The 8,155-nt window shown below is 38.7% G+C and overlaps 1 long non-coding RNA gene across 2 annotated transcripts; it reads right to left on the bottom strand.

The window, feature by feature from the left end:
• Positions 1 to 1,843: 1,843 nt before the first annotated feature.
• On the bottom strand, positions 1,844 to 7,833 carry LOC140486856 (uncharacterized). Of its 2 annotated transcripts, XR_011962639.1 has the most exons (5): positions 7,738 to 7,833; positions 7,164 to 7,302; positions 4,935 to 5,063; positions 3,594 to 3,723; positions 1,844 to 2,083 (listed from the first exon to the last, which is right to left on the bottom strand). It is a non-coding gene; the product is annotated as an uncharacterized lncRNA (long non-coding RNA). The 2 variants fall into 2 exon arrangements; XR_011962640.1 differs by lacking the exon at positions 4,935 to 5,063.
• Positions 7,834 to 8,155: the final 322 nt, after the last annotated feature.

Consider the following 8,155-nt stretch of genomic DNA (forward strand, 5'->3'; position numbering starts at 1 on the left):
ACAAATTTCCAAAAAAAGCGCATTTTTAACAACTCTTCCTCTCCCCATCCCCTTGAAAATGTCTCGCCCTCAGTGAATCAGTCCCTGCCATTTTTTCTTCTATGTTTCAGTTTCCATGTTTGATCCTCACTAAGTTTCTTCTGTTCTGGTCTTCAGTGAGTGTCTCTGAGGATATTTCTAAAATGGGGTTCACACTCTCAAGGTAAGGAGTTGACTACCTGGAACTGCAATGCAGAGTGATGTCTTCCCTCAGAGGTCCAACTCGTCCATGCTGATCAGATATCCTAAATTAATCTAGTCCCATTTGCCAGCACTAGGCCTATATCCCACTAAACGCTTCCTATTCATATATGCATTCAGATGTCTTTTAAATGCTATAAATGTACCAGACTCCACCACTTCTGGCAGCTCATTCCATACACACACCACCCTTTGTGTGAAAACATTGACCCTTAGGTCCCTTTTATATCTTTCCCCTCGCATCCTAAACATATGGTCTTTAGTTCTGGACTCCCCCATCCCAGGGAAAAGACTTTGTCTAATTATCCTATCCATACCCTTCATGGTTTTATAAACCTCTATAAGGTCACCCCTCAGCCTCCGATGTTCCAGGGAAAATAACCCCAGTCTATTCAGCCTCTTCCTATAGCTCAAACCTTCCAACCCTGGCAACATCCTTGTAAATCTTTTCTGAACCCTTTCAAGTTTCATAACATCCTTCCTAGAGTTGGGAAACCAGAATTTCACACAATATTCCAAAAGTGGCCTAACCAATATCCTGTATAGCTGCAACATGACCTCCCAATTCCTATATTCAATGCTCTGACCAATAAAGGAAATAATGCGAAACACCTTCTTCACTACATTATCTACCTGTTATTCCACTTTCAAGGAACTATGAACCTACACTCCAAGGTCTCTTTCTTGAATGAATCTGTCCGTTACCTTTGATTCTTCCCTATCTCCACTTTTCTCACCCAAATCAGGGTATACTCTGTTCTTCTCTAAACCAGTCCTTAATAGGCTACACGAAGACCGAAACAGTATAACAGCATAATGGGGAAGACTGCAGCTAAACTTAACATCTATAAATGCCACACAAATTTACCAGCTACATTTATAACAACATCACATTGATAACCTTATCACAGAAAAATGTTTTGGAATTTTAATTTTTTAACCTCTGTTGCATGTTCTCAATTTAAGGACAAGTGATAAGAAATTGGCTTATCACACAATGTAAAAGAAATAACATGGTTCTTATCTTATAAACCGTTGAAGAGACGTTTTTAGAATGGTTTCCTGCCTGGTATACATAATAGGCATTATTGCTCCTCTAGGCTTTGAAATAGGTTGGTTGATATTTCTTTTGTGATATTAATGGGCTACCAAAAGTCAGTCTTTACTTCATTGTCTAGTCATGCACTGATAGCAGTTTATTTTCAATATCTGTCGACCATTAGAAAGATGTTAACTGATGATGCAATTAAAGCAGGTTGTATGTGATAAGTGTAACACCAACACAGTTACAAAAAAATTCAGTTCTTTACTAATCCAATTCAATCAGTGTCTTTCCAACATTGCTACGTTCTTATAAAAGATTTTTACTTTTATTGTGAGAAGGGATGGATTGTCTGTCTGGAGTTGTGGGTTTCCAATTCAGATCCAGATATCTAAAATAGATAGTACAATTTTTTAAAAAACAAATCTCATTTTCGACTACTTGAACAAGAATTGAAGGATTCTAACTTTCCCTCAGAGTACTATCCAGCTCGGTTGTGAGGATTACATGGACATCATAAACCATCGATTGCAAGTATCTCAATATTGTCCAAGAGGACTGAGAGGAAGTGTAGGCCAAGATCCTGAACAAGGTAAACTGATAGTATTTTGTTGTTAGCAGTGTTTATTGTATCTGAATAATGTTACATAATAGTTACATTATGTAACTGTGTCAAACTGGCCCTCATCATCCTTTTCAACTTGTCTGTAGCCTTTGACAATGTTAAATGTCTTATTCTATCATCCAGTTGGTTGGGACATTGTTCCATTGTTATGTACCAAATCATAGCCAGTGAGTGATCTGCAAAGGAAATGAAACAATTAAGCAGCATTACTTTTGGTACCCTATCAAAATTCGATCTTTCGATCACTTCTGTTTTGCATGTATATCCTATTCCTTAGCAACACCCTTCAAGAACACAGCATCAGATTTCACATGTGTATTGATGTCACTCAGCTCGACCTCACCTCTTTCTCTATACACTCCTCAGCTGTTGCTAAATTATTGGACTGCTTATCCAACATTCAGTATTGAATGAGCAGAAATTTCATCTAGCTAACTATTGGGAAGGCCATTATTTTCAGATCTTCCATTATAAGCTCTGTCTGTTCCCAACTGACACAAATCCACATCTCTCCTTGATCACTGCCTGAGGCATAACAAGTCTGTCCACAACTTTGATGTCAAAATGACCCAGAGTCAAGCTTCGGACTGCATATCCTTGACAGCATGAACATCATCTACTTCCAGTCCCTTAACAGCAACCAACTATAGCCCTGCCTTAGCTCATCTGCTGCCAAAACTCTTATCTATGCCACAGTTTTACCCTTTGAGAGTACCTTTGAAGGTCTTCCAAACTCGGTCTTTTGTATCCTAACTTAATCCAAGTCTCTTTAAATCACATTTGAACTCTAGGCCATGTTGGTTCATGTTAAAGTAATCCTGTAAGACTGAAAACTCATCTTTGCTTCTAAATCCTTCTATGGCCTTCTCTTCTCTATCATTGTAACCGCCTCCAGCCTACAACCGTTGAGATATCTATACTCATCTACATTTGCCCTCTTGAGCATCTTCAATTGGTGACCATGCTTTAGATTCTAACTGCTAGAATTCTCTCTCTAAACCTTTTCCTCCTTCTACAAATGGTCTCTAAAATTTACATCTTTGACCAAGCTTTGGGGTGACTGCTGTAATGTTGCTCTCTGTGACTCGGTATCAAAGCTTTGCTTTATAATGTTTCTGTAAATTGTTTTGTAATGTTATAGTCCATAAATATGCTATAAAAATGCACGTTGGTGCTGTACCAGTGTCTTTGATATGCATCTTCCTCCTCCCACTCACCCATTGCCACCTTGTCTCTTTACTCTAGAGCCTTGTAGTTTGAGCAGTTACAGGAAGTGAGGCAATGTCACATGACTTTGCTCTCTCTGCCAGCCTTGAAGCTGTTCTATAAAGGTGTTAAATGAAAGTACTGCACATGCTGGAGATCTGAAATTAAAATAAAAGTGTTGGAGAATCTCAGCAAATGTAACATGCATCTGTGGCGAGCTGTGAGAGAAACAAAACGAGTTAATGTAACTTAACCACTGCATCTCGCGAAGACAAGAGCCCTGTCAAGGTTCCTCTAACCTTGTAAACCAAATAGGCCCTTAGCCCCAGTTGAAGAAAGAGGACTGCAGCTCCTTCGGCCCACAAATAATACAAACATCACAGCAAAATGTTCCTTAAATAACATTAATATCTTTCATACATCAGCAGACTCTTGTAACGGTTCTTCTACTAAACACCTTTGTCTTGACCTCTCCCCCACCTTCAAAAGCTTCTTTAAAATCCATCAGCTACAATGAAGTCCCCACCTCCTTGTTGTCATTCTTCTATTGGTGGTACAGTTGTTCGGCATTTTGGTCCGTAATGTTGTAAATCCCTTCCTAAATGGGCTACTAAGGCATAAAAGAAGTTCATTAATAGCTTGAATTACAAGCTCAAAAGTAGGAAAGAATTAGCACTAAGACAATATCGATCAGATCTTCAGCACATTACCACCAATGAATCACAAACACCGCAGCCAAATTCCACAAGCATTCAATGAGATAAATAATCAGTTAATCTGTTTTTTTTTCAGTGAAGCTGTTTGAGTATTGGATGGGATACAAAGAATATTTCAACTCTTCTTTAAATAGAGGCATGGCTTCATTCCCACTTATCTGAAGAAGTTGAGATTGTATTTGAATGCTTCAGTTCTGAGGAAGGGACCCAAAACGTTAATGCTGATTTCTTTTCTCAGATGTTGGCAGACACACTGAGCTTTTCCAGCAAGTTCATTTTTTTGTTTCTGATTCATGCAACATCTGCAATTCTTTTAGTTTTTATTTAAGATGGTATTTGCATGTTTACCCTTCTGACACTGCAATATCCTTCAGATTGTCACTGTCACATTGTCATGTCATTTTAAATTATCTGCTATAACCCTGGAGTAGGATTTCACCCCTCAATATGCTGATTTAGTAATGAAAGAAACAGTTAAACTAATAGCTGAAACATTAGCTATCATGTATTTAATATCTGTCACTTAGTCACTTTACTGAGTCAGAAGGGTGTGGGTGCAATTTCCAAAAATACAAAAGACAAAATTCAGGCCAACACTCCATTTAAGCACTGAGAGAGCACGTCACTGCCAGACATGTCATCTTTTGGACAAGACATTAAGGTGAGGTCTCTTTTGTTCTCTTAGATGGATGTAAGCTATCCTATCGAACTTTTTTCAAAAATTAATGGGGCTCCCTCTAGTCTAGCTTGTATTAGCAGAACCTCTTATTTAGTATTGTTAACAAATATTTATAAACCCTGCTGTGTCGGAGGCTGAAGGGGTGACCTGGATAGCATAAATAGACAAGGTCTTTTCCCTGGATTGGGGAAGTCCAGAACTGGAGGGCATAGGTTTAGGGTGAGAGGAGAAAGATTTAAAAGGGACTTAAGGGGCAACTTTTTCACGCAGTGGGTGGTACGTGTATGGAATGAGGTTCCAGAGGAAATGGTGGAGGCTGGTAGAATAACAATATTTAAAAGGCGTCTGGATGGGTAAATAAATAGGAGGGGTCTAGAGGGATATAGGCCAAGTGCTGACAAGTGGGACAAGATTAATTTAAGATACCTGGTCGGCATGGATCGAGTTGCACCGAAGGATCTGTTTCCGTGCTGTACATCGTTATGACCCCATGACTTTATGTTCACATTAGCAAAGGAAAGCGCTTGTTCCAGCTTTTGGTTGAGATCTCCTGAACTTAAAATCCCAATGAAGGTCATGTGAGACTCAGGAATTAGAATGATAAAAGAGAAAATGCTAAAAATGTGCATGAAACATCTCTAATGCATTAATTAATACATTAATGCATTTCTAATGATATAGCACTTTATTATGCATGGATCTATTAATTCACACAATCCTTTCATTCTTATCCAAACAGAGTAAAGATGGGGTTAATGCTAACAGTTCTGGCAGAGAGTGTGTAGCAAACAATTAATCTACCTTTTCAATTCACATCACAACTTCTGATTTTCCCTGCAGTGCATTCTCCCTATTTTCATTTTCATTCAGGTGGAAGGTGGTAACACAACTCTTTCTTTCTCCTAAAGCAGACACTTTGGAATCTGGGTTTTACAACACTCATGCATAAATGATTATTATTTGTGTCTATAATTACTTTTCACAATTAGCATAATATCATGCAGTCAGTAAGTCCAGTCCTATACATATCAGCGAACATTGTGATCAAAATAAAATTCACCCTTTTAGGTCATTACATTAGCTTGACACAATTGCATTGATTTTTTTGTGGATTTTGTTCTGTTGTTTAAGTGGTGAATCATTTTTAGAGTGAGTGAAGCGTTATGCTATTAAATAATGGAGTTGTTTTACATCAAGGTCACTCACTGCAGCAATGTTTCCCTCGAGAACATACATCAGTGGTAGTCCAGGAGGTAGACTTCAATTACATTTGAGCCAGAGCCAGACTGGCAGTACTGATGAGAACTAGACATGGACTCTTTGGCATCATTTGTTAATGCCCTATTTACAAGATGTTGATTCTTGACTGAGTTCAAGGCGGGATTTTTAAAAGTTAACTCATGTAGTTAAAGGTAAGCTTATTGGATTTTTTTTGAACTAGGCTTTTCTTTGAAAAGAATTTGTTCACAGGTTGATTTTGGATTGGAAAATCCAATAATCATGGAGGAGGAATGCGGCCACTGCCCCAGCACTTTCATCTCTGGTTTAGTGATAACCACATGGACTAGAAGGCAAGCAACATATGCATTACAAAAGTGGCAGGTAATGACCGTCTCCAGCAAGAGATAATCTAACCATCAACATTTGAAATTCAATGGCACTACTATCTCTGAATTCCTCACTATCACCATCTTGGGGGTTACCATTGACCCAAAAACTGAACTCAACCAATCATTTAACACCGTGGGTACAAGAGCAGGTTTAAGGCTAGGACTTCCATTGTGGGGTTATTCACTTCTCTATCTTCAAGGCGCAATAACAAATGTGATGGAATACATTGGTTAGATGAGGGCTGGTCTTGGAATCAGCTTCTATGATAGGAAAGCAAGGAATTGAGCATAACACGTTTCTGAAAAATGTGTTTTTGGATGTCAAGTAAGATTTTAATGAGCTTTTGTGTCGCTTCCTCCGCATTTCATTTCTCGGCAGCAGTTGGAGTGGGAGGAGTGACAGCAAAGACCAGAGGTCCGACGGGAAGGTAAATTTTAAAAGGTATAAAAGTTTACCTCAGGTACAGGGAGAGCACACATTGAGCAGGAGCAGACATGGGATTGCTGGCTGAGTGAGGCTTTATAATTGGGTGGTTGCTTTACCCGAAACACGACTCGGGTAGTATCTCCCATCCTCCTTCTCCTCCTCCTCTAACCACAAAAAAGGCTCTGTGTACCGGATTGGTTAGGTGACTAGTTTCTTTTTTTTTAAGTTTTTCAGTAGTCTCATTGGGAATTCAGAATAGTGGGCATTTGAATGTTCCTCCTACAGAATGTGGGAGGTAAGGGTCACCAGTAGTGTCCCTGCTGACTGCATCTATGGGAAGTGCTCCCAACTCCAGCTCCTCAAAAACCACATTAGGGAACTGGAGCTGGAGCTGGATGAACTTTGGATCATTCGGGAGGTGGAGGGGGTTATTGAGAGGAGTTACTGAGAGGTAGTCACATCTCAAGTACAAGAAGAAGGCAGATGGGTGACTGTAAGGGGACAGAAAGGGAACATTATTTATTTATATATTCCACAAATGTCAAGGGTCCCTAAACTGGTCCCTGCGGAACCCCATTAGATAGACTTCCAGTCACAAAAACACCCCTCAAACATTACCGTTTGCTTTCTTCTTTAGTCAAACTGTCACCTTTTCTTGGATCCTATAGGCTTTTAGCTTCACCATCAGTCTCCCATGCAGAACGTCATCAAAATTTGTGGATACTTATCAAAATTTGTGTCCTCCTTTCTTTAGTTACTAAAAACACATGAAATTTGAAACTCATTTGCTTATGCCCATTCTACAAGTTTGTTAACATCCTGTAAATTGTTGCAGCTCTTTTCAGTATTCACTATCGTCACATCACCCTAATGCCTCTAAATTCAACATTTGGTGTCATCCACAAATTTACATTTTGTATTTTGGATTTCAGAATTCAAAATCAATGGAGATACAAAGCAGATTCTTATGGGATCCTGCTTTTCCCCTTTGGTCATTCTGAATTACTGCTCTTTATCCCTAAACACTGCTTTCTGTCTTGTGACCAAATAATTATTGATTTTGAAACTTCTTCCCTCATTACATAATTACATTACTACTACCATTACAGCAAAAGTAGAATTCATATTCAGAATTCCAAAGTGTTAACAGAGGAAAGCAACAACTCAAAACATAGTTAAAAATCAAACTTACTATATCATGTGAAGATTCTCACCAGAATATTACTAAAAGATCGAATGTTGGTTTCTGTGGTTCTGCTTGTGTGATTTAATTCATTTAAAAGAAAAACAAAACTTCTGCTGTATCTTTGTGCTGCTGAAAAGCTCGTTTAAAAGAAAACATCTTTTGTGTGAGGATTGGAAGTTCTCCTCTGTGTTACTGCCATGTTATTCTGAAAGGACAAAGCTTTGCGTTTATAAAAATCCTAGGTCTGGCAAGATGAAAGATTTAGTCTTTACAAATCAGCTCAAAGGAGAAATGATAGCATTTGAGTTGTATCAGAATTGAACAGTAAGAAACGCTGAAGGATGATATCAGGGACACTGAAAACCAGAACTACAGGCGAAAACACACACAAAAATGAGACTGCAACTAAAGGGAATAGCAGGCA

This window comes from Chiloscyllium punctatum, chromosome 16 (genome assembly GCF_047496795.1).
Source record: "Chiloscyllium punctatum isolate Juve2018m chromosome 16, sChiPun1.3, whole genome shotgun sequence".
NCBI lineage: Eukaryota > Metazoa > Chordata > Chondrichthyes > Orectolobiformes > Hemiscylliidae > Chiloscyllium > Chiloscyllium punctatum.